The 23071-nt window shown below is 34.7% G+C and overlaps 1 protein-coding gene and 1 long non-coding RNA gene across 9 annotated transcripts in view; one reads left to right on the forward strand and one right to left on the reverse strand.

Annotated features, from left to right (window-relative positions):
* Nucleotides 1-23071, reverse strand: part of PDE4D (phosphodiesterase 4D) — a 1410663-nt gene that overhangs the window by 72807 nt on the left and 1314785 nt on the right. The window lies entirely within an intron of this gene.
* Nucleotides 1-23071, forward strand: part of LOC122220297 — a 104492-nt gene that overhangs the window by 23732 nt on the left and 57689 nt on the right. Inside the window, exon 5 of one of the 3 annotated variants that reach the window (XR_006202790.1) lies at nt 3411-3770. The exons of 1 other annotated variant lie outside the window; for it this stretch is intronic. This is a non-coding gene — a long non-coding RNA (uncharacterized LOC122220297). Of the gene's footprint in view, nt 1-3410; nt 3771-4219; nt 4337-23071 lie in introns of those variants that run through there. One more of the 3 variants, XR_006202786.1, reaches the window with a different exon arrangement.

Consider the following 23071-nt stretch of genomic DNA (forward strand, 5'->3'; position numbering starts at 1 on the left):
AACAACCTAACCTTACACCAAAAACAACTAGGAAAAGAATAACAAATGAAACCTAAAGCCAGCAGAAGAAGGGAAATAATAGAGATTATAGCAGAGATAAATGATATAAAAACAAAAAAAAGTAGAAAAAAACAATGAAACCAGGAGCTGGTTCTTTGAAATAATTAATACAATTGATAAACCCCTAGTCAGACTAATAAAAAAGAAAAGAGAAAGGACCCAATAAATAAAATCACAAATGGGAGAGGTGAGGTGACAACCAACACCACAGAATACAATTATGAGAATATTATGGAAAACTATGTGCCAACAAATTGGATAATGTGTAAGAAATTGATAAATTCCTAGCAACATATAAACTACCAAAACTGAAACAGGAAGAAATAGAAAACTTGAACAGACCAATAACCAGCAAAGAAACTGAATCAGTAATCAAAAATCCCCCCAAAACAAAAGTTCAGGGTCAGATGGCTTCACAGGGGAATTCTACCAAACATTTAAAGAATAGATAATACTTGTTCTTCTCAAAAATTTCCAAAAAATATAAATGGAAGGAAAACTTCCAACCTCATTCTATGAGGCCAGCATTACCCTGATACTGAAACTAGATAAAGACTCCGTTAAGAAAGAGAACTACAGGCCAATATCCCTGATGAACAATGGATGCAAAAATTCTCAACAAAATACTAGCAAATTGAATCCAACAGTACATTAAAGGAATCATTCACCACTAACAAGTGGGATTTATTCCTTAGATGCAAGGTTGGTTCAATATTCACAAATCAATCAACACGATATACCACATTAATAAAAGAAAGGATAAGACCATACAATCCTTTCAATAGACACAGAAAAAGCATTTGACAAAGTAGAGTATCCATTCAAGATAAAAATCCTCAACAAGGTAGGGATAGAAGGGATGTAGCTCAACATAATAAAGGGCCTTATCTGAAAAAACCCACAGTTTTTTGGGGAAAAAAACTCAATGGGGAAAGTCTGAAAGCGTTTCCTCTACGGTTAGGAACAAGACAGGGAGGTAGTACCTGCTGGCTCAGTCAGTTAAGTGTCCGACTCTTGGTTTTAAGTAAAGTCGTGGGTTGGAGCCCCATATTAATCTCTGCGCTGACTGGGCAGGGCCTGCTTGGGATCCCCTCTCCCTCTCTCTCTGCCCCTCCCCTGCTCACACTCTCTCTCAAAATAAATAAATTTTAAACAAGATTAAAACCTAACTCAAGAGGTAAAAGATCTGTACTCTGAAAACTATAAAACACTGATGAAAGGAATTGAAGAAGAAATAGAAAAATGTTCCATGCACATGGACTGGAAGAACAAATATTGTTAAATGTCTATATTACCCAATACAATCTACACATTTGATGCAATCCCTCTGAAAATACCACCAGAATTTTTCAGAGCTAGAACAAACAATCCTAAAGTTTGTATGGAACCACAAAAGACCCCAAATAACCAAACCTATCTTGAAAAAGAAAAGCAAAACTGGAGGCATCACAATTCAGACTTCAAGTCATATTACAAAGCTGTGATCAAGAGAGTATGGTACTGGCACAAAAACAGACACATACATCAATGGAACAGAACAGAAAGCCCAGCAATAGACCCACAACTATATAGTCAACTGATCTTTGATAAAGCAGGAAAGAATATCCAATGGAAAAAAGACAGTCTCTTCAACAAATGGTGTTGGGAAAACTGGACAGCAACATGCAGAAGAATGAACCTGCATCACTTTCTTACACTACACACAAAGATAAATTCAAAATGGATGAAAGACCTAAATGTGAGATAGGAAATCATCTAGATTTCCCTAGAAGAGAACACAGGTAGTAACTTCTTTGACACTGGCCATAGCAACTTCTTACTAGATATGTCTCCTGAAGAAAAGGCAACAAAAGCAAAAACTATTGAGACTACATCAAAATTAAAAGCTTCTGGGGACACCAGGATGGCTCAGTGAGTTAAGCATTCAACTTCATTTCATGTCATGATCTCATGATTTGTGAGTTCGAGCCCCCATCGGGCTCTCTGCTGTCACCCTTCTCTCTGCCCCCGCCTTTCTCTTTCTCAAAAATAAACATAAAGAAAAAGCTTCTGCATTAGTGAAGAAAACAATCACCAAAACTAAAAGGCCACCTACAGAATGGGAGAAGACATTTGCAAATGATATATATGATAAAGGGTTAGTATCTGAAATATATAAAGAACTTATAAAACTGAACACCCCAAAAACCAAATAATCCACTGAAAAAATGGGCAGAATACATGAATAGACATTTTCTCAAAGAGAGCTTCCAGATGAAGCAGACACATGGAAAGATGCTCAATATCACTCATCATCAGGGAAATACAAATCAAAACTACAGTGAGATATCACCTCAAACCAGTCATAAAGGCTAACATTAATAACACAGGAAACAACAGGTATTGGCAAGGATGTAGAGAAAGGGGAACCCTCCCACACTGTTGGTAGGAATGCAAACTGGTGCAGCCACTCTGGAAAACAGCGTGAAGTTTCCTCAATAAATTAAAAATAGAACCATCCTATGACCTAGCAATTGCACTACTAGGTCTTTACCCGAAAGATATAAAAATACTGATTCGAAGGGATACATGCACGTTGATGTTTATATCAACACTACCTACAATAGTCAAATTATGGAAAGAGCCCAAACATCCATCAACCAGGGATAACTGGGTAAAGAAGTCATATATATATACACAATAGAATATTATTCAGCTATCAAAAAAGAGTGAAATCTTGTTATTTGCAATGGCATGGGTGGAGCTAGAATGTATTATGCTAAGCAAAATAAGTCAGTTCGAGAAAGACAAATACCATATGATTTCATTCATACATGTAATTTAAGAAACAAAACAGATGAACATAGGGGGAAGAAAAGGAAGAGGCAAACCAGGAACCAGACTCTTAACTATAGAGAACAAACTGAGGGCAGCAAGACAGGAGGTGGGTAGAGGGATGGGTTAAATAGGTAATATGTATTACGAAGGGCACTTGTGATGAGCACTGGGTATTGTATTTAAGTTATGAATCACTAAATTCTATACCTGAAACTAATATTACACTGTACGTGAACTAGCTGGAATAAATCTATTTTATTTATTTATTTTTATATTTTTATTTTTTATTTTAGAAAGAGAGAGAGGGCACAAGCAGGGGAGAGGGACTGAGGGAGAGAGAGAGAGATATTAAGCAGGCTCTGTGCTCAGCACAGCTTAACGCAGGGCTCGATCCCATGACCCTGGAACCATGACCTGAGTAGAGATCAAGAGTATAACGCTCAATCTACCAAACCACCTAGGCACCCCCTAACTGGAATTTAAATAAAAACTTGAAAAAAAAAATAAATGAGGCCAGCCTTTTGTCCTTTCAGATTTGGCTAGCACTGGCCCATGGTGTACAACTACCTGAGAGCACACCCTGGAAAAAAGACAGCTGAGGCATATTGCCTAAACCACAGGCTATTGAAAACTTGGCCCAAAGTGACTTGTTTGGACTGCTGACTTCAAAAGTGCTGATGAATACAATGAACTGTGGAAGATGTATGATTTGTTTTGAATGCATTTACTATGATTGATGGCCCAGATTTGGCAAGTTAGTTCACTCCCAGTGGAGATGAAAGTTTCACTGCCTTGCCTCTTTCAACATTCCTGTTGAGACAGATTTCATTCTTATTGGCCAATGTACTAACAAATCACGTAAAATTTGTAGCATAATGAATTTATTAGCTACGCTGTGGATCAATGCTGTACATAATATTCCTGAGTCAACATGAGCTCTTAATTAAATTTCCTTATTATAATGCCTCTGGAAATTTTTCTTCAGACTACTAAACTTCAAGACATGAGTTTAGGTTTCAACCAGCAATTATGCTAGTAATTTTTCTGAGATAGGCCAGGGCCATGGTCAGGTTAGAAAGTGATCTATCATGAATGGCAGGTTATAAAGCTGATATATGCGATCAAAACCACCCATAATTGACTCAAATCATTCTGCCTCAAGTTATTCTGATACCCAGAATATTAGCCTGGGAGCAAGTCAATTTCAGTTATTCCATTGCAAATAGAAAAGATAAAAGTGGCAGAGGTGTGGGGAATGAAAAAGAAGAAAGTTAAAAATAAGTGAGACTAGGATAGTACTGGTACTTTAGTATGAAATTGAAATCCTTACTTTAAATTGCAGATCATCGAGAAGTACAAAAAGATCAGTGAGGGCGTAAGAATGTAATTCTAAGGTAACTCCAAGGAAGACATTATTTAAATAAAAAATCTGACCTGGATTGTGTCCAAATCTCAAGTGTTTTGTTGTTGTCATTAATAAAGGAATATGGGAAAATATGTTTCTCTTGGTACCTACCAATAAAGAAGAAAAGTGGGAGGGAGGCAAGGAAGGGAGGAGAGAGAGAGAGAGAGGGCAGGGAGAGAGAGAAAGGCCGACAAGAGACAAAATTGCAGATGGTAACTAGACTTATCACGGTGATCATTTCACAATATATACAAATACCAAATCATTATGTTGCACACCTGAAACTAATACAATGCTAATATAATATTATATATCAATTATACATCAATTAAAAGCCTGAAACAAAGAGACGAAATCGGGCGAGAAACAAAAACTCAGCTTTAAGATCCCCAAATATGCTGTCGTGCCCCTTTAAAATATCAAATTTTGCTTACATATATTAGAAATTTTTTGGAATTTTTAAAGTTTATTTATTTATGAGGGATGGAGACAGCATGAGTGAGGGAAGGCAGAGAGAGAGGGAGACACAGAATCTGAAGGAGGCACCAGGCTCTGAGCTGTCAACACAGAGCCTGATGCAGGGCTCAAATTCACAAACCATGAGATCATGACCTGAGCCTAAGTCGGACGCACCCAGGTGCCCGGAGAAATGTTTTTTTTTAAATCAATTCATAGGCCAATTAGCCAATGTTACATTTACATCCTTGGTATTCTCTCAAATCAGCTCCATGGGCTACCACCAAAAAGCCCTAGCCGAGCTTTCATAGGCCCACTTTGCGCTAGATGCTGGGTACACAACACAGGCTCTCAGAAAAAAAATCACACAGCCTGATGCTCACGCTGCAAAAGTGGAGTTTGCTGCCAGGTCCTATAAGCTACCTCATGCCCCAGTATTTTACCACAATGAACCAGATGGTTATGAAATACCTAGGAACAGGCCATAAATCTATTGGCAATGAATTTTCAATATCTTGCACAACATGGTGATTTGTGAATATAGATTGAGTCTCTTTTAAACTGGTTTTTTACTCCTCTCAAAAATATCAATAAACCATCTGCTTTCACTTGTTTATCAAATAACTTTTCAAAAGTGTGTTGAACCAAAGAATCAGTAACCCATGAATCAATTCATCCGCTAGTGACAATCCCTTCTCCGTGCTTAGTTTTCGTTTTAGGCACTAGCTTTTGTTTCCTATCCTTCCAACATACAGCCTGACTGCCAAGAGTAAGAAGAATTTCAGTTGTAGAAATGTCCACAGGGTGCCCTACTTTCATAACAGGAAATAAATAATTAAGTTTTACTAAAGGAAAAAAAAGTCAGAACATTCTATGCTTGCTTTATATACAGACTTCAAGTTCACTCATATCCAGTTTTCATATTTTGGGGGTTTTGCTTCTTTCTGCACATGGGGCTCCTTTCATTCCTTGGCTACAAAGGACAATTGTGGTCTACTTGTCACATTTGTAATGAAAATTAAAAAAAATCACAAAATTTTCTTTGCAGAATAAACACTTTAAAGCTAACATTTCCTTGGAAAATGAGATCAAGAAATTGTCAAGAAAGTGTACATCAAGAAAATATTCCGTCAAAGAATACCAAGTACACTGATAGTCCTGTTTCTTCCTTTGACTCATACTGCTTTAATCATAAGACATCATGCATATCAGTATTTGAATGCTATTAGGACATTTCAACATAATATTGTCCTCCGAATCTATATTTTGAGCTTCTCTTATAAGAAAGTCCATTTTATACCAATTTGCTTTGTTCCTTGGCAACTAAACCTCCTTTGATAAGATCTAAAAATTAATATTCATATTTCATAAAGAACACAAGAGAGATGCAGGTAGGTGGTTTTAAAGTTGGCCTCTGTCAAAGTACTTTTTCCTCGAAGTGGTCCCGATTTTTCCTGTGTGTTTTTCAGATCCTGTTCTAAGAAATATACCTTATTCACTCTGCTAATGGAAAACCATTGATTCCTTGATTCATTCAACAAATATTTATTGAACAGGTAGTAATACAGTAAACACTGGAGAAGATGCGGGACATGAAAAGATGAATAGATAAGGACCTGCTCTTAAGAAACTCACGGTCTGGTGAAGAAGAGAGATGATACTAGCAGACAATCCTAGGGTACCTCTTGTGATAAGGGCTCCAATAGCACATACAGAACGCAGAGGCATCTAATTTGATCTTGGAGTTGGAAGGCTGCCTATAGGAGGATACTCCTGACATATCCAAAGACAGGAGGAATTAGGTGCAGGGAAGGGGAGCAGGGGTGGAGTGGGGGAAGGAGTGCATAGATGGGGAGGAGTCCCAGACCGATAACATGGACAAAGGCACAGAGTCATAGGAATCCAGTGCATATGTTACAGTAGAGGCTGCATGTGCAGGAGAACAGTGTGAAACGAGGCTGCAAAGACAGGCAGAAGAGGGTCATGAAAGATGAATTACTAGTGAAGGGAGCTGGGCACGTCCCCAAGTGCTGGGGGAGCATGGAGAGATTTTTATTTTTAAGATACCGATTCTTCTTTTCTTTCTCATTCTATGGAGAATAGAAGAGACAATCTGCCTTTACGGAAAGTGAGTTGAAAGGTAGAAAACAGGTATAGGTTTCTGAAAAGAGAAAAGGATATATGATCAACACCCTGACTTAATCGGGACTTTTTTTTTTTTTAATGCACTAAGTCATCACATACCTTCCCACATTTGTGGTCTGTATGATGGTATTGAAATATTGACTCGATTTCTGATACAGTTTCTGGAGTCTGAATGTCACTGCAGGGATGAATAAACCAAACAGATTGGATTCATATGGGTTTGCCATATGACACATTTTTTTCCACATAAGATTAGAGGAAAAACTGATTTCACTCAATTTCCTGCCTTATGTGGGTTAGAACTGAAGTCAGTGCCATTATCCCTTTGCCTATTCTTTTGTATTTAAATTTGATGTGGGATTGTACTGTTACAGAAGAAATAATTTAATACCTTCTGCTACCCCTTCTTTTTTCTCATGGGTTTAAATTTAAAAAGAAAAACCGGACATGCACTTTTCTTTTCTTCATGGAAACCACACTATTTTTGGATTTTAAGAACTTTTTAAGTTATCAAATAAACACATTTGTTAATTTATGCTAACTGCATTGTAATTACTTACAGGCTAAGTATCTTGTAATATGTGCAGTCTTTTATACTACTCGTATGTGGTCAGTTTTTAATAGCTCAAAAGTTATGAAAACCTCAGAAGACCACCCAAATGAAATTCTATTGTAGGTTCTACAGTGACAAAACATGAACCACACTGGTTTGAGGTCCAGAGCTTAAAACTGCCTACTCAAGCTCTAGTTAGAAAATCCCTATATGTATGAAATACAGAATCTGACATCTCTACAGAGTATTCCGAAGTCCCAGTATCTTTGTTTATAAGAAAGTAAGCCCTGGCCCTACCCCATTCTACCAGCATGCTGAAATTCCCTTAGGATACAAATTTCATTTGGGTTAACAGGTAGTATATTTCACACACAAAAAATTAAAACTTAAGATATCGCTGTCTATACAGACAATGAGGACAGCGAAAGTAAAAAACAGAAGTGTTGTTTTGCTAGGAGCTGGATCTCAGTCTTTCTGCTTCATTCATTTGTTCATTTGTGTACTCATTGGTTAGTTTATTCACTCAAAAATATAATGAATGTTTCTGTGGCAGATACAGTGACAGGTGCTGGATTCAATGATGATTAAAACACATCTTGTTTCTATGCTTAAGGATCTTGTCTGTGGAGCATAGAGTCAAAGGATGGTAACATATTATAAAAACTTTAAATCTGATTAACATTCTATGTAAAAATGCCTTCCCCCCCAAAAAAAGATAATTTATCTTCCATTAAGGAGGAATGAAGGCTCAGTCACTGAGGAAGATAAACATGTAAACAAATATAAATTCAAATGACCAATAGGTGACATAGATTTCAAAAAAATGAAGGGGCTTTAGACAGTAAATCCTGGCTTTGGATTTGAGCTTCAAGTCTAGTCATGGGCTCTTGAGCCAGTTGTTCAAGACTTCTGAACCTCAGTCTTTTCCTCTGTAAAGTGAGAATATAAGCACCTTGGTTATTGGATACTATGAGGATTATCTAAAGGTATGGGCAGCTCATTAAATTGCAGTTATTACAATTGTTACCTTCTGGAGTCATAGAATTTTTCACATTGGAGGGAACATTTCAACACTTGCTCTGAAAGAGCAAGTAGAGTTTATCAGGCAGAAACAGTTTCTTAGGGTGTTCCAGAGAGAAGGAACAAAGTGTGTAAATTCATGTGACCAGAATTAAAATGGTTTCTTGGAGGAACAGCAAATGGATGAGTGCAGGTGGGAACACCATGGTGTCTAAATAATCTGTTTTTCTATGTCTTCTTTCAACTGATAAACACAAGAAAGCTTTCTAAAAATCAATTTAAATTCTTCTTTCTCTTTATCTCTTTTCCATACCCCACACCATTGAAATACATACTTTTTTCAGAGTAATTCAATGTTAAGAGACTTGGTACATCAAGATTAGCAGATTTCACGGCATTAGACAAAAAAGACAAAGACAAGATAACAGCAAAAATGTTTTGTGTGAGAGCTTGAATACCCCAGCAGGTTTAGAAGATGCAATTAAAGGGCTTAAAAACTGGTTCAGAGGTATTTATTTATTAGTGCTCCTGTCATCATCTTAATCACTCTTTTCTACCTAATAAAAACCCATTTCTTCTTTTTTTAAAGTTTATTTTATTTTTGAGAGAGAGAGAGAGAGAGAGAGAGAGAGAGAGAGAGAGAAGGAGGGGCAAGAGAAAGAGGGAGAAAGAGAATCCCAAGCAGGATCTGCACTGTCAGTGCAGGGCTCGAACCCATGAACCAAGAGATCATGACTTGAGCCGAAGTCAAGAGTTGGACACTTCACTGACTGAGCTACCCAGGTGCCTCTAAAAACCCATATCTTGTTGCTTATACTACTTGTGAATTCTGTTCCAGGAAAGGAGTTCCTTTTTTAGCCAATGGGAAAGCCCTCTCCTTTTTCTCTGGGAGATTCCCGAGCAACCACTAACAGTCAATGTGAGCATGTCGACTACTTGCATGGATCCTTTTGTGTGTGGCAGTCGAAATGACTCACACTTCCAGATGGCAGTGTTAGCCTTCATTTAGATTCCACTCTTGGCACAATTAACCCGATCTGGTGCTATCTCAATAAAAAACTTTTTCTGTTATGAGAACCAGGATTTTTAAAAATTAAAACTTTTTACTGCCCTAATTTCTGAGTATGGAAGCATCCTTTTTTCATTATAGATTGTCCGGAGGAAAGGGGTACAAGAGAAAAAAAATTGAAAAAAAAAACCCAGAATTTAATTTCCCATTAAAGAGATAATCACCGTGAACATTTTGATGTATTTCTGCCTAATCTTTGTTTTCTTTCCCTAAGTGGATCTCTTTGAGATTTCTAACAGAGGAATTACTAGGTCAAAGGGAATAAACATCTTTAAGTCTCTTGATGAATATCACCAAACTGTTTTTTAAGAAACGTTATACCGATTTCTGCTTTTATAGGTACTGAGAATAACATCACATGATATTCTACCCCAAAATTATCATGAGATATTATAAATATGTAAAACATAAATATGTCATTTCTTTGCTGTAGTTTGTACTTCTTATTACAAGTAAGAAGGGTCATTTTTTTATTTTATTTATATTGTTTTCCTTTTTTTTTTTTTGAAGTATAGTTGACATACAGTGTTATGTTAATTTCAGGTGGCTCAACAAGTGTGATTCAGTAAGTCTATATGTTATGCTATGCCCACTACAAGTGTAGGTACCATTCGAAGAAAGATCAATTTTTTAATTTATATTTCATTTTTAGCAAGGTTGTATAGACATATAAAGAACTTAATAATACCACTAAGAAAATAAAAATCCCCTGCACTGCCTCCCCTAACTCCTGCACATACTGGTACCTTCCACTCCTCAAAGGTAGCTACTTTCAGATCTTGTGGGTGATTTATTTGCTATATTATTCTATACCTCTAAATGACATACCTGTATTGCTACTTGTTAATATTTCAATTTTAGGCATCTATTATTGATATTCAGCGTAAAGAGGGGAATGTAGCTTTTCATCTATTCATACTTCTTAACTTCTTTTGGTTAGAATGAGTCATTGTCTTCACTTTCAGTGGGGCTAAGGAAACTCTATAAGTAGCTTAAACTATGTCATGCACATTCATTAATTTTGTTTTCTTCACAAGTTTTTTTTTTCTTTGTAGTTGAAGATTCTTGTCCTGGTTTGCTTCTCTGTTGGCTTAAGTGTCTATATACTCATAACTAATTCAGTCCCAAACTGTGCCCCAACTGCAAAGCTCTCCTCTTAAATACAGCTCAAATGCATTAATAATATTATCAATTTCATTTTCCTGAATAAGTCTTTCCCAAAGGCCTCTTCTAATCTGGAATAGACATTCCCTATATCTGTTGCACAGCTCTGACTTTGCGATGTTCCTTCACCATTATACTCATAATAATGTTTTTTAAAATTTACTTCCTTGTTTTGGTTAGCACATTTCAAGCAGTTTCTTGAATAAGTTTGAATCAAGGCAAATTTTTTGAGGACACGCGTCTTTAAAACTGGCTTTACTCTATGATCACTCCTGGTTGATAGTTTGGGTGAGTAGAGAATTCTTGGTTGAGAATCACTTTCTTTCAAAATTTAAAAGGCATTGATTGTTCCACTGTTTCCTAGGTTTCAATGAGCATCCTAAGAAGTCTGATGCCCTTTTTATTTTTAATGGTTTGTATATGACCTGATGATAATCTTTCAAAAAGTCTGTTTTATATACATATTGTGGTGGATGCTCTTATTAATGAGTTCTGGAAATTTTTATTCAATTATTATTGCCTCTTACACTTTTCCTTCTAGAATTTCTATTATTTGAATGTTAGATTTCTGGGATTAGTCCTCTAATTTTCTCATGCTTTTATTCTATATTTTCTATTTCTTTGTCTTTTTCTCTATTTTCCCGGACATATCCTAAAATTAATCTTTCAACTCTTCTATTTAGTATTTTTTTATTTCTTTTTTTTAATTTTTTTTATTTCTTCCTCCAGCATCTGTACTTCTTCTGAGTTCATCTTTTAAAATTTATTTTGGTTTCCATCTTTCATTTAAATTCTTTCCCTAAAGGTTTAAATCATAAACCTTATCTATCTATTCATATTTAGATTAGGGTGTTAAAAACTGGAATGGAAGCTCTGTTTGCATGGATAAGATTTTTCAACTACAGTCTTTACCACAGAGTGATCTGGGTGGGGTATTTCATTCAACAACCCCTGTATCACTATCTTTGGGTCTTTGCTCAGGGGCTGTTGAATTCTCCACAGGATACCTCAATCTCCTATCCAGAGGGTTTATGCATAATTGGAAAATTAGTGGGGTAAAAATATTGGAATTCTCAACCTTTAAAACTCATTCAACAAATATTTGAGTATCCGTATTTTCCAGCCTCCATTCTAACCTCTGAAGTAAAGTGGTAAATAAAATTGAAAACTCCTTATATTACTATGAACAAAATATATAAATGTTTACTTAATCCCTTTGTTTTTAATATCACACCTCAATTTTCATCTATGCCTGCTGCTCCTCAGTGTAGAGACTCTTTATACTCTTCTGAGGATAAATGCCTAGTGTTTTGTTTGGGTAAATAAGGGGCAGTCGTACCACTCCATAGAGCATAAACTGTGATCTACATGTCTAACAGCGTCTTAAACAGTTTTAGTTTTTACACTTTTTAAGGTATTGGGTATGGCTGATTTTTGTCTTTTGGTTGTTTTGTACTATTCATGAGATTGGTTCTTTTTGGCTAGCACAGGATTCAGCTTTACTTGTCTGCAAAGGCTATAGAGAGTAATAAATAGATTTATTTTCCAGCTTCCAAAATTTTGCTGTTGTTACTCCTTTCCCACTTTCTTTGTCATTGTAGTTTATGCTTTTAAAAGATCTTTTAATTCTGAAAACTATAACACATTGATTAAAGAAATTGAAAAAGACACAAATAAATAGAAAGGTATATACTGTGCTCATGAATTGGAAGAATTAATATTGTTAAAATGTCTATACTACCCCATTAATCTATACATTCAGTGTAACCCTGATCAAAATACCCATGATGTTTTTTTCCACAGAACTAGAATAAATAATCCCAAAATTTGTATGGAACCCAAGAGATCCTGAATAGCAAAGCAATCCTGAGAAAGAAGAACAAAGGTGGAGATATCACAATACCAGGCTTTAAACTACTACTACAAAGCTAAAGTAATCAAAATAGCATGGTACTGGCACAAAAACAGACACATAGATGAGTGAAACAGAATAGAGGCCTGGAAATAAACCCACGCTTATATGGTCAGTTAATCTATGACAAAGAAGGCAAGAATATAGAATGGGAGGACAGTCTCTTCAACAAATGGTGCTGGAAAAGTTGGTCAGCACTATGCAAAAGAATGAAACTGGACCACTTTCTTACACCATACATTAAAACAAACAAACAAACAAAACAAAACAAACAAACAAAACCCTCAAACGGGTTAAAGATTAAAGACTTAGATGTAAAACCTGAAACTCCTAGAAGAAAACACAGTAAACTCTTTGATATCAATCTTAGAGATACCTTTTTTTGGATCTTTCTCCTCACACAAGGAAAACAAAAGCAAAAATAAACAAATGAGACTATATCAAACTAAAAATTTTTACACAGTGAAAACAAAATAAAAAAAAGGCAACCTAATGAATGAGAGAAGATATTTGCAAGTGATATATATGACAAGGGGTTAACCTACAAAACGTACAAAGAACTGATACAACTCAACACACAAAAAACCAATAATCCAGTTTACAAATGGGCAGAAGACATGTACAGACATTTCTCCCAAGAAGACATATAGATGGGCAACAGACACAAGGAAAGATGCTTAGCATCACTAGTTATCAGGCAAATGCAAATCAAAACCACAATAAGATATTACTTCACACCACTCAGAATGGCTAGGATGAACAAAAAACAAGAAATCAGGAGTGTTGGCACGGATGTAGAGAAAAGAGAACACTTGTGCACTGTTGGTAGAAATGTAAATAAATTGATGCAGATACTGTGTAAAACAGTATGAAGTTTTCTCAAAAAATTAAAAATAAAACAACCCTATGATCTTATAATTCTACTTCTACTGAAGAAAAAAAATACTGATTTGAAAAGAGATATGCACTCTATGTTCATCAGAGTGTTATTTATAAGAGCCAAGAAATGTCCACTGAGAGATATATGGGTAAAGAAGATGTGACATATATCACTTGACCATATAATGTGATATAATATATATTAGTTGGTCATAAAAAAGATATAATCTTGCCATCTGCAATGACATGGATGAACCTTGAGGATTATGCGAAGTGAAATAAGTCAGACAAGGAGAAACATAAATACCATATGGTATGTCAATTATTCTTCAATAAAAAAATACAGACAAATTAAAAAAGTCCTTTTATGGTTTCAGAAGGCAGAGGTGTTAAATGAATGTGCTAATTGCTCTTATCCAGAGGTCCAAATGGTTTTTCATATTCTGACTTGTCATTTACCTATCCTCTTTTGTGAATTGTCTGAATGTCTCTGATTATTTAACATTGAAGCTTTAGTGTTTTCCTTACTTAATTTCATGAGCTCTTTCTTTGTTAGTGTATTAACCAATGACCTGAAATATCTTTAGGGTGACTGACCTCAAAGCTCACTGAGTTACCTATAGTTCTAGTGGTTTAGAAAGTATGCAGGTCATGAATTGCTAAGATGGAAGAGTAAGTAATGAAACTTACTCTGAATATTTTACCAAAATACATATATTTAAAATCACATTAAATGACAACCACCAATCACTACTAGACTTTAAACCTGTAACAGGCAGATATTCACCTTTAACAATATTAATTCAATAGAGTTGAACAGTTGATATGTGTGAAGCACCATATGCCTGAAAGTACAAATACCAAGGGTCTGAATCCCTTCTTTATAGGATTTTCAGGAGAAAACAGATCAATAAATAATTATAAAACTGTATCAGAAGCACTAATCTTAGGACAACTCATTTGACCTGTTAGGGAGAATTGGGGAAGTTTTGGAGCTAAACAGCTAGTATTTGGGTGGACCTTGCAAGGTGAACGCAGGTTTTGCTAGGTTGCAAGGGTGACAAAAGGCATCCCAGGATGAGAAAAGAGAATGTGCAAAATGTTGCAGATGTAAAAAAAAATGTGTATTTAAAGAATGGTGAAAAGTCTTAAAGGGTTGCTGAAGGTATAGAAAATAAAAAGTTGAAACTGGACTTGATTGTAAAACCAGAATCTAGCCTAGTCCCCTTAATTTTACAGACTGGAAATCAGTGCTAGAGAAGTTACAGGTTGTCAAAAATTCCACTCTTAACAACAGAACTGGGACTGGGACATAATATTCTGACTCATTTTAGAGCATTTTTTATTATATCACATAGTTCTTTGCCTCTTATTATAGATACAGATTATTTTCCTAAAAGCAAGTATAAAAAGGACCGATCAGATAATTTGGGAGACAAATTAGAATTCAATTCTAATCTATTGCTAGTGGCAACTTTGAAGTCCTTTGTAGAGAAGAATTCTAAGGCCTACAGAAAAATGCACAATTTCTTAATTATGTCTATTTACCACGGGCATAGGATGGGAAAAGTGGCACGTAATTATCTTCTGAGGATAGGAACCGCCTAATGGGGAATGAGGAGTAGAGCATGAGAAAAAGAATACACCATATGTAATTTATGACTAATCTCCTTTTGGCTTAGTTTACATTACAAATTTATTCTTCTGAAAAAGTCCTTAAATTTTGGATTAGATCATTTGAAACCTCTCCCTTTTCAAAGTTAATTTCTTTTCTTGTTTTAGTTTGCTCATTTGGCCATTGAATATGCTTGCTATTCAGTATTTAAGATTACACAAAACTATTCTTTAGTCACTGTCATTCCTTTGGAGTGGAAATTTTCTTGTTTTTTCAATCTTTCAAATTATTGCTATGTATTTTTGTTGCAAAAAACACATTTCTGTCAGATTTTAGTTTCTCACTCAAATAAATAGGTATTTATTAAGACTGCATTTCTTAGAAATGAAAACAATCATCGACTGTGTTCAAGCATGCACTTATTTGGAATCAGGTACATAAGAAGGAAAAGTCTTTTTATAATGTAGAATTATTTCAAAAATCGATTATTACTTCTTACAAATGTAGAGCATACAAAAGATTCTCATCATTTTTTAAAGTGTAACATTAAGTACACATAGGTGTTATCTTTTAGCATACTATGTAATTTTTTCTAAATTTTTCCACAACATATTTATTTTATCTGTATTTTCAGCTATAAATATCTACTTGTATTTTTTAAAGACCCATACTATTTTTCCCTATGTGATTTGACCTAAAATGACATTCTATGTATATGAGGTAATTTATTCATTCTTCTACTTTCTGATGCTTGCCAGTTCTACATGCCATTGTAGATCCTTCTAGAAAGCACTTCTGAAGAATTGTGTTTTATTCTGGCTCTCTTGAGTAACCTGTTGAGAATTCTTGGAATAAACCAGAAGGAAGGCTACAGAGACAAAAGAACACTATAGCTTCCTTAAAGTTAATGAAACAGAATCCTCTGACTCATGTTAGTAATCAAACTAAAATGGCAATTTTCACATTAATAACTTCTATTTTATGTAGAACATACTTTATACTGAAATTTATAAATAGGAAAACAACAATTTCAGCTATAAGTGGAGCCTTTTAGAAAATAAAATAAAAACCTAGTCCCATTAGTAAAAGATTGGGGTTTAAACCTAGAGAACAAGTATTTTAAAAATTTAATAGAAAAAAAATCCCTGATTTGCACTCTGTGTAAACAATTAGGTTTGAGAATATTGCTGTATAACACAGAAAATACCAGCTAGACTGTCTGAAGTCTTCAATGACAGAGAAACAAAGAAACAAAAAAGCTAGCTCTACAACAATGAAAATATGGAACTTGGAGTGTCTGGTGGCCATAAATATACACCTTTATTAGCCTAACAATTTATATACAGTTCATGCAATTAGCAAGTTTGACAAATATGATCATCACTCCCAAGTTGAAACAAATAGTCTTTGCTAAGAGCAAAGGATGGTTATTCAGCAGATGGTATTATTTTTCTTGCCAATTTATATTCATAAAACTCAATAAATGCTTAGCTTTAAAAATGTCAAATAACTGAGATTTCAGAATAATACATACCAACTAATCTGCTCTGCTTATCTCCACCCTGTCACTCTCTTCTTCAAGAGCTCAAACAAGATAGTATGATTGACACCAATGAAAGCAAAAACCTAATCTTGCTTACTGCTACATGGTCTTATCTATAATGTACCATGTCAATATCTTATAAAAGATAGCATAATTCAGAGCAATAATATACCCCAAAATGCTAATCTACAACACACACACACACACACACACACACACACCACACACACATACACACACACACACTCACACAGTATGTAGAACATTTTTTTTTATTCCTGTTGGAATTGCCACCAAGAAGAAAACGTTTCATTGCCAACTAAATAAGAGTTCATTTCCAGTCTGGTGTTAAAAGCTAGAGTTTTAAATACATAAAAAATTGGGTTTGAATCCTAACTGCCATTTATAACCTGTGTGACAATTCGTCAAGACACTTAAACTCTCTGGTCTCAGCTTTTTTATTCATAAAGTTGTGAATATGGGGTTCTTCTGAATATTAAAAAGGCATTTACGTGTAGAGATCTTAGCATAATGTTTGCATAGAGTATATATTTAACAAAATAGTAACTAATAATATTGGCTTAGTTATTAGAGAACTAAAGTTTTACATAAAGTAAGGAGTTGTCCCTAAGGTGCATTCAATGCAAATTTGATTTTTAAAAATTCCTTTTTGTCACTTTGATTTTCTAGGGAGAAAACCTCACTCCATTTTTCTTGAATTTGCTTTAAATTGTAAAAGAGAATTGTAGGCAATTGAAGCAGTTACACTGTACTACATATGCAGAAAACTGACAGCTGGTTTTCAAGATTTGGCAAGAGTTCCCAACATTTTTTCTCAAACACACCTGAAGGCTACCATGCAAAAGTAGTAAGTCAGCTGCTCTGGGAGACTGCTACAGGGATAGGGCAGGACAGGACTTAGGAACAGGACTAGCCAAGACTCTGTCCTTCCCACCCAGCAGACACTTGCCCTGTCCCTTCCCTGCCCCAAGATACAACCTTCTGGCTATAGATCAGAGGAGTCTTTCTTTTTTGTACAAGAACAACGAAAGCAAAAAACATCTTAGCAGTGTGGGTTTTTACCTGAACTACTTAGAAGCCCCTGAATTCCCCCAAATCCCTACTCTATAGTGGAATTGCTATTACTTGAGTGAGCATCTGAGTCTTTTTTGGAGTCTGATAGGACACAAGGGATGACTATTCTGTCTTCAGAAACATTTGATTCTATCTCCTTTAGTCTCCTCTTCTTTTATGCCCATCCCCCAGCTTATTGTCTTTCTTTACAACTTTATAACTAGTTCACTGATTTAAAAATCAATAGAACAAATAAACAGTCAGGCATAACACTGTTCATTGCAGTGCTGTTTGTAACTTAAAAAGTCCTGTCTACTGGTAGAGCTGTATATGTACTTAAGTGTAATAATCTCCAAAACATATTACATATAAAAGGCAGTCACAGAATAACACATGCAGAGTATCACTTTCAGTAATAATAATTCTTTGAGTGCCTAGGTGGTTCAGTTGGTTAAGCATCTAACTTCTGCTCAGGTCATGATCTCACAGCTCCTGAGTTCAAACCCCGCCTTGGGCTGTGTGCTAAAGTATTCATTTAAAAGTTCTGGAAGTTTATACATCAAATGGTATCATTGCTAAGTGGATACTTTTAGGGAGAGCAAATCCAAAGAAACATGAAGGACTTTCTCATATTCTGTATTGTTTCAAGTATTTTGTGACATGAAGATACTTATATATTTATATATTACTTACACAATAAAACTGTATTCGTTTAAAGAAAAAAAAATCTCATAGTAGAAATCTTAGGAAATACAAAAAAAGTAGAGACAATGCAGAAAAAGCATATATAATTCTACAACCCAACATTTCTTACTATAATTTTTTTTTATTTTTCCCAATACATTTCTATACATATATGCACACATTAAATTTTTAAAGCATTATTGGGACTAATTTTATTAACCTGATACCCTAAAATGTTTGAAATATCAAAAAAAGGTAATTTCTATTAAGAAGCAGCAGTAGTAATAAGTGGGCAAGCAGGCTGTGGTTTCTAGCTGTATAGCTCGAAATCCAGTTGAAGACACAATACATAGAACAAGGATGCTACAGTCATACACACACACACACACACACACACACACGTTTTCCATGTTATCAATCCCAGTCAGGTCAGAGCAGCTGAAGATTGCCTGGGGGCCTGCACTGTCTTAAGCTACTGACCTAATTCTTAGTACTTCATTCTGGTCCATTTCCTGCATGACCTCAGAATGTGTCATTGTGAATTCCATAATAGACAGCAGTTGCAAATTTTGGAATGTGGATTTTGATATACGGCTCTAATAAATGTAATGGACATGACACTGAAGCTCTGTGAGCCTCAGGTTCCTCCTCTCTATACTGAACTCAACAGCCCCTTCCAGTATAAACAGCCTAATTTACTAAAAACCACAAAGAATCATGTTGAATGGACCACCACTACATGCTACTTTCAGAGATCTTAAATTAATCCCACAGCCAAGCTTCCTGCAAAATGACTTCACTGTTGCATTGTGTGGCATTTGTCTCCATTCTCCAGAATGCTCACCAGATGGTGAAGGAGTGTATCTATCCATGTTGCAACATTTTCATAGTGTTCCTTGCCACTCACTATTCAAAAGTTGTAAAAAACCTGTGGAAGCAAGTACTCAGCTGGAAAATGTGGCTTTCTCTTTAGGAATTGTCTGCAGGGCAACACTGGGGCCCCCAAACAGCTATTGGGTGATGATACCTATGATCCATGGTTTTGATCTTCTTTGAAGTTTATTAGAAAACAAACTTGAATCTGTATCAATCTTGACAGGCATGGGAGTCAGAAGCACAAAGAGGAAATGTGAATCTCTCCCAATATTCTATTTAGTTTTATTATACAATCATGAAACTCATTATAATTTGAGATCTGCACTATTACTATGAAGGAGATAGTACATAAGTATTTAATCTTATCACTGTGGTAAAATCTTGAGAATAAAATCATGGTTTGATACTATCAGCCATTGTGAAGGAGAAGAATAACAAAGTTTTCATCAACATCCTATGAAGTTTATGTTAGAAGCTTTTAATGAAACAGGGATAGATTAACTTCAAGTAAACAGTCATACCAAAATTGTTGATTATTTTGTTTGGAAATCTGTTGTCTATAGAACAATGAGGGAAAACCATAAAGTCTTACTATCTCCAAGGAGAAGTCATGCTTTTAATGATACCAAGCCGTCCATGATATGAAAATCTTTTTATTTGAAAAAGGTTAACAATCATCAAAATGGATGGTATGGGGGCCAAATATCACTTAAACAATATTTTACAGAAACTGCAAATTTGTTGAGAGAGGTGACTACAGTATCAATTATTGGTGTTCCCTGTTTCAGAAGAGAAGTTGAATCCTGCCCTATCTCTAAAGAGTAATAACTTCCTTCTGTTCGGTTTTGCGTTTTCTAAGTGTACATGATAAACAGCAGAAAAGTAAGTCTTTTTCATAGTTTTAAATTGAAGTGTGATTGACATATAATATCCCATTAGCTTCAGGTGTACATCACAGTTATTCGATATTTTTATACATTATAAAATGATTCCCATAAGTTTAATTACCATCTGTCATCATACAAATTTTTTACTGTATTATTCACTATATTTCCTGTGTGGTATATTACATCCCCATAGCTTATTTATTTTATCACTGGAAGTTTGTACCTTTTAATTACCTTCACCTGTTTTGTCCCCAACCCCTACCACAAACAGGTCTGTTTTTAGCACTTATGTGTAACATCCATTAAGTATCAACATGGACATTATTCTGAGTCTTATGGACAAGAAGAAATCAGATAAGGAAAGTGGATTTGTTTTTCTGATCTATCTCTTAAGTTCAATCCTCCTGTATGTATTTTCTCTCTAAAGAGAGGAATGTCCTTATGATTACAGAATTATCACTGGATGGATGGTTCAATTACTAAACAGTTGTCTATAGAATTTCCTCAAAATCATATTTATTCCATAATGTTCCCCTATAAGATAAAATTGAATCCACAATCTCTTCCCTAGCATTCAACAGTGTCCCTCAGCTAGCCCATCACACTTACTAAAGAGTTGATAGTAAAACAGGACTACTAGTACAATAAGAATAAAAGAATGTTCCTCAGTGCTACTCAATAGTTTTCATTCAACATGTATTTTAACACTGAAACAAATCAGAAATAAGACAAAGATGATCACTATCTCCAGTATTTCATGCTGCTCAGGAAATTCTAACGTAAGCAATCAAGAAAATGAATATGAGCTTCAAGTGTTTGAAAGGAGGGCGCCAAATTACATTTTAAGATGACAATTCTATAACTGTTCAGGAGAATCAACTAAAATGTGTAAGGAAGGAATAACATTATGACTTATAATAATGGTAGAACACTATAAAATACATACACACAATAGACTTTTTATATAACAGTAATAACCAGTTAGAAAATGGAGACGATTCCATTTACAATAGTCAGAAAACATATACAATATCTAGAAATAAAGTTAATAAAAATGTAAAGATCTTATATAAATAATATTGTAAAACTTCATTGAAGGACATTTTACATAACTAAAAAGTATGTAAACATATGCAATTTCCTGGGTGGGAAGACTGAGTATTACAAGGAAAGATTAATTTATAACTTAAATGCACTTAGTTTGGCCCTAAAATGTTAAAAATTTCTTAATATGCAATTTGATTTCTGATATCTACTTTCTTCTTGAAGACATTTTTCTTGGAGCCCCGTGACAACTCTTTCTAATTTAGGCTCCCTACTTTCTAGGCCTATTATACTGTTGTCATTCTGTAATTTATTTTTATGTGACACCTGGGCTAGTTCCAGCACTCGTACTCTGAGTTATCTTCTGTATAGGATTCTTGTTGTTTTGTTTGGCTGAAATATATCTTCAAAAAATGTTTTTTTCATTAGGAAGGACATGTAGGAAGTAAACGTATAAACTTAAACCCTATTATGTTTCATCACATGTTTAGTTTGTCCTAACATTCCATAGTTTGGCTATCAATTCTGGGTTCTAATTAATCCTTCTCAGAACTCTGAAACATTGCCTCATCTGTCCCAGATACCAGCTTTGCTGATGAGAAGTCTGATTACTTTGAAAGGTCCTTTTTTGTTCTCTAGAAGCTTTTAGGATCAATTTCTTATCCCTGGAATTCCAAAATTTCGTCATGTGTTTTGGTATGTATTCTTTTCCCCTCTGTTGAGCATTGGATAAACTTTTCAATATGAGGACTTAAATCACTCTTCAGGTCAAGATTTTTTTCCCCCAAATATTTTTCCCCTGCCCCTTGTCCCTCCACTACTTCTCACACTTTTCATATTTCTTTTTTCCGTCACATTTTATATCCTTGTCTTTTTGTTCCACATTCTGGAAAATTGCTTGATCAATTCAATATTCAAGCATGTTCAGTGTTTCATCTAATCTTCCTATTTTTTTTCAGCACCTGCTCCTATTTCACGGAAACTTAATCATACTTAATGAACATATTTTTCTCCTTAAACTCTCTGAAAAGTTAACATTTTAAGTTTTTTCCCCCCTATACTTTGTATCATCTCTGTTTCTCCTGGAAACAGAAGACAAATTTTCGTCAGAAAAATTCATTTGTTTTGTTCATTCATTAATTTCTTTTCATTCATGCTATTGGTTTTCTTCAAATGTCCAGTGATTCTTTCTTGACTGTGAATATTTATAATTTAAGAATTAGGAGTTTCTTAGATGGTTGGCAGGGGTATCATAAGTGGTTGTGCAGTACTTATAAATGGATTAGTTAGCAATCTAATGCAAATTCAATCACAAACTCAATGGGATTTCTTGGGAGGACTTCACAAATAGATTATAAAATTAATTTTTATATTTAAAAAGTAATACTTTTAAATTAGCAAAATCAAATGAGGATAACTGGGGAAATTCTAAAAAATAAGATTAAGAGGGTGCATGTTCTCTCACATACTAAACTGTATTTTCTTAGCCATAATAATTATAACATTATAATTTTGGCATAGGAATAGGCTGTAAAGATTAAAAAAATGGAGCCATTATTTCAACCATTATTACCTTTAATAAAATATAGAAGTAACATTTTAAGCCAATAAGGAAACCATGGATTATTTAATAAATAGTGTTCTGAAAATTTTGGAATCAGAGGTAAAGAATATTAGTGCTCTGACTTACTATAAAATTAATTCCATAAATATTAAAGATTTAAACATGTAAGGCAAGTCCATAAAGGACTAAAATAACATGTAGGTATATATACATGCTGGGGTAGGAAAAGTCTTGCTGAGGATGTATAATACATTTTTATTTTTAATATACTTGTTTATAGGCTATATATTAAACAATTTAAAAC

This window comes from Panthera leo, chromosome A1 (assembly GCF_018350215.1).
Source record: "Panthera leo isolate Ple1 chromosome A1, P.leo_Ple1_pat1.1, whole genome shotgun sequence".
NCBI classification, from domain to species: Eukaryota; Metazoa; Chordata; class Mammalia; order Carnivora; family Felidae; genus Panthera; species Panthera leo.